The sequence below is a fragment of the Schistocerca piceifrons genome, chromosome 2, assembly GCF_021461385.2.
Source record: "Schistocerca piceifrons isolate TAMUIC-IGC-003096 chromosome 2, iqSchPice1.1, whole genome shotgun sequence".
In the NCBI taxonomy this organism is placed as follows: Eukaryota; Metazoa; Arthropoda; class Insecta; order Orthoptera; family Acrididae; genus Schistocerca; species Schistocerca piceifrons.
In genome coordinates, this window is record NC_060139.1 from 791,504,694 (window position 1) to 791,509,576 (window position 4,883).

The 4,883-nt window shown below is 43.6% G+C and overlaps 1 non-coding gene across 1 annotated transcript; it reads right to left on the minus strand.

The window, feature by feature from the left end:
- Positions 1–3,944: 3,944 nt before the first annotated feature.
- Positions 3,945–4,019, minus strand: Trnat-ugu. The gene has a single exon. It is a non-coding gene; the product is annotated as a tRNA-Thr (tRNA).
- Positions 4,020–4,883: the final 864 nt, after the last annotated feature.

The following is a 4,883-nucleotide window of genomic DNA, read 5'->3' on the forward strand; positions in this document are numbered from 1 at the left end:
TGTGTAAGGGACTGAAGCAGTGTACTAATAATTATAAATGGAACTATACGGTCAGTTTTCGTATCATGGGTCATTTGCAGCTTTCACAACAGATTAGTGACTCGCCGCTTTCGCTATCTGCCTAACTTTTCCTTCCTGTCCCGTTGCGAGGCGGGAGTGCGCAGGAAGTTTTTCTCTTGAACGCTTGGTGCCGGTGGTTAACTGGGTCTGCCTGGCATACAGGGCCTTGTTCGCCCTAATGGACTTTTCCTTTCGCCGATACAGCTGGCGGCGGCCCGCTGAGTTACGCGATCGCCATTCTGCACGCAGAACGCCTTAATGGGCCCCCAACCGGACTGCGTGATGAACGCTGGCGGGAAAGTCGTTCCTGAAAGTTTATACCGCAGCGCAGGGGCAGCTTCGCAAAAGGTAAGGGGCCTCCGTGCAAGGTGCCGCATCCCAGATACGCGTAAACCTCGAGTTCTTCGACAAAATAGAGACGATTAAAAGTAGTTTATGAATAACACCTGAAGGAATTAAGCTGTGATCGAAGACGGTGACAAAACTGTCCGTCAACAGATCCTGCAGAAAAAAAGAACGTAGAAGCTCGTGAACAATAATGTTGGCAACGCTGTCTACGGTACACAGATCTTGCAAACAGAAATGGGTAGTGCGATATAGACTACAACAATATAATCATCGACAGTAGAACATGGGTGTGTGGTGGAAATAAATCAGGTGATGCTTAGGAAATTATGCACTAAATGAAGTAGACGGGTTTTGCTATTTTCAAACAAAATGCAGATTGGCAAAACAATAAAAATCATTTCTGAGAGGGAAACAACATTACAACATGAAATATAAATTGAGACCAGAATGAAAAGTTCGCTCAGCATCGGAGAGTGCGCTAATATGAAACTTACTGGCAGGTTAAAACTGTGTGCCGGACATAGACTCGAACTCGAGACTTTTGCCTTTCGCGGGCAAATGCTCTACCAACGAGCTACCCAAGCACGATTTACAACGCGTCTTCACAATCTCACTTCCGCCAGTACCTCGTGTCGTATCTTCCGAACTTGACGGAAGTTCTCCTGGGAACCTTGCGGAACTAGCACTCCTGGAAGAAAGGGTATTGCGGAAACATGGCTTACTACAGCCTGGGGGATGTTTCCGGAATGGATGTTCGCAGGGCAGCTTCTGTGAAGTTTGGAAGGTAGGAGACGAATTACAGGGGGACGTGAGATTGAGATGAGGGATCGTGAGTCGTGCTTGGGTAGCTCAGTTGGTAGAGCACTTGCCCGCGAAATGCAAAGTTCCCGAGTTCGAGTCTGGGTCCAGCACAGAGTTTTAATCTGCCAGGAAGTTTCACAAATTGAGACGCTGGAAAGTCTTTTCCGAAGGTCTTGAGTCTAACCTTGTGCGCAAGTGGAACTTGGGCGATAAACCTTCATGCAAGAAGAGAACAGAAGCTATTGAAACACTTGCAGATTTTATGCTTAGCTAGAAAAAATAATGAGGAGGCAGTGAATCAAATTGGAGGGAAAAAACTTGATAGCGAAATTTGCCCAAATAAGGAAAGGATGACGGGAACTCTGCTGAGGTGTCAGTGAATAGTTAATTATGTTATCGAAGGAAGTGGTGTTGTTTAAATTATAGATGGAGGCCAAAGTTTGATTACAGTAAGGTGCTTCAAGTAGGTGTACGTTGCAGTATGTCTGTAGTCTCAAGAAAGAAAATAACTCGTGAAATATAGGCGACGAAAAGATCCTGAATAAACCGAATAAAGCTGTAAGTTCATCACTTAAAAACGGAGAAGAAAAATAGTGAATACGTAGGCACAGATTAGACGATTTCCCCCCCCCCCTCCCTTTCCTGTTCAGAGCGAGATGTTCTTCACCGTTGAGATTACGAAACGTTAGACTCGCTGAAAGACGAGTTTCAAGGATGTCAGCGTTTTCGCTCTTTCTACATGAGTTACGACGGAGCTGAAAGAGCAATAATGAAGAAAAGGAACCATTCCAGCTCTTACCCCTAGAAAGAAATAACTGGCGATGCGCTTCACTTCTTTTACAGACTTTCACTCACTAGAAATACGGCAAGATATAGGACTTTTTCTAAGATGGGCTGTTCTTAAGATACAATGGAGCAAAAAATGGTTCAAATGGCTCTAAGCACTTAACAGCTGAGGTCATCAGTCCCCTATAACTTAGAACTATTTAAACCTAACGACATTACACACATCCATGCCCGAGGCAGTGTTCGAACCTGTGACCGTAGCTGCAGCGCGGTTCCGGACTGAAACGCCTAGAACCGCTCGGCCACCGCGGCCGGCACACTCGAGCAGATAAGACTCAGGGAACAGGAGTATTCGTGGTCAAATGCGATTTCAGTACGAACTAACTTTTTACAACCACATTTGTTCAAACGAGCTCTAAATAATTATAAATGTCGATAACGGGACAGGCAGCTGGAATAAACTGTCCGTGCTCGAAATAAGTAGCGACGGTTTTGTTTAGAATGTGGGTTTCATTTTGCATGAATGAACCATAGTACAGATTGTAGGACAAATACAGAAAGAAAGCTTAAGTATACTGTTGTCGAATGTAAACGAATTCAACACAAGGCGGATACGACCAAAAAGTAAGGATTGCGAAGACAACGCCAATCTGTGTCGTCGACAAAGGCTTGCGAAAGAATCTGGCGACGACCTGGGAAAGAATCTGGCGACGACCACGTGCGAAAGCTTTTTGAAGTTCGTAAGGTAGGAGCTCTTTAACAATCATGATGAAGGAAGCACTCGGTGAAGCAGTCAACCCTGTGTAATAGATGAATCGTTGCTGCTGCTGGAAAGCCGACAGTTTTGACAATATTTGTTACGCGGAATGGTATCCAGATGATAGTGAACAGGACGTGGAAACAACCGGCCACCGGTCGGGCTTGTCTTTTTCGTAACTTCGTTACTCGCAAAAAGAAGTAGAAGTTTCTGTGAGATTCCAGAGGAGAAACTTCTACAAGCTTCAGCTGCTCTCGAAATGTCTTCTGTTAATACGCCATCTTTACAACTTCAAAAACTCCATTTCCTATATTGCTCGGAAACAAAGTTTCTTCTCACCGCTACGTTTTCCTGATAAAAAATCCGACCGCAGTAGCTGAGAGCTGTTATTGCGTTACCTGCTGGATGAGTTTCAACAATTTCGCATTAAGTCGTAAACTTTACTGCGGGCTTGCTTACTGTAACCATGCAGCGACTAATTGGTTTAGACAAACTAATTTCGCAGTTTGTTAAGTCCGTATTTTTAAGATTAATGCCGTTCAATGGAATTAATTTGGCCGTTTCTTGCATCAGCATCTTTAATACTAATGCGAGCTCCAGAGAACTTGGTTTGGTAAGAATGTTTTCACGTAAATATCCTATGTAAGACCAATATATGGAGGACGACTGCGTGACGGTTATACATCATCTCAGCTTATATTAAAGATCACACTCGTCTTAGGCAAGATTTATACGACGCAGAGAGCGTGACAGGAGGCAAAACAATAACAATTAGTCAAGACGATTGTATCCCACACAATCGTAATACCCGTTACACCATCAGAGCTATGCTACGCTAAACTAAGCTAAGTTACGTAACTGTGGAAACTATACTTAAATTACGAACTTCTTATGGCTAACATTACAGTGCTTTCAAGCGATAAATTGGGATTACTGATTTAACCGACGCTTATATCGTTAACAGGGCAAGCCTAAACTACTACACTGTCTAAAATGTGCACCAGAATGTAGCTATGGTGGTGAAATGATTTGTGAGAATAGTGTTAGTACAGTAGGTGAAGATAATAACTGTTCCGAAAGAACAGATACCAATGATGACCATGCAGCTTCTCTAGAAAGAAATGATAATTAATTGAAACCCTCAGCTGCCAACAGGCGTTGATATACCTCAATGGGGACAGATGAAAATGTGTGCCCCGACCGGGACTCGAACCCGGGATCTCCAGCTTACATGGCAGACGCTCTATCCATCTGAGCCACCAAGGGCACAGACGATAGCGCGACTGCAGGGACTTGTTCCTTGCACGCTTCCCGTGAAACCCACATTCCCAACTGTCCACAACCTACATTCGTAATGTTCCTAAAGGGCATTTGCCCATTTACTCATTACTCGCGCTAACTAAGGTGACGATTCCCGTAAGAGTTCGGGAAAAGTGTGCGCTTTCGCTTCAATGGCCGGGTATCCTTTAACTATATGAAGATACTAACTGTTCCGAAAGAACAGATACCAATGATGACCATGCAGCTTCTCTGGAAAGAAATGATAATTAATCGAAACCGTCAGCTAGTAAGAGGTGTTGTTGATATACCCGTTACACCATCAGAGCTATGCTCCGCTAAACTAAGCGAAGCTATGCCATGGCTTTCAAAGGGACAAAACCGACGAGAATTAAGATTCTAATAGAAAACAAAGCCATTGAACAAGTTAGTCACTTCAGTTACTTGGAAAAATTTGATTACCTCCCAGACTGAACTCGACGTCGACAACACACTGCAGAAATATCAGATGACACGCGGAATAATCAATAGAACATTGGGAAACAAAATGAGGAAAGACTCAATCAAGTTTTATAATGGCCACCCTCACATTACTATTTGTAAGCGAAACTTGGACAACTACTAAAGAAGAAATAAAGTAGAATCCAAGCTGCAAAACTGATATTTCTAAGCGGAGTGAAGGGTTGAACAAGGTAAGATAGAGTAAGAAACGAAGAAATGAACTTGGGATGTATGCTATAAATGAGAACACCAAGTGCAGTCGACAAAGCTGGGCAGAACATTTACGAAGAATGCCAGATTCAGGCTTTTAGGTACGACACCCGTAGCAACCCAAGAAAAAGATGGCTAGACA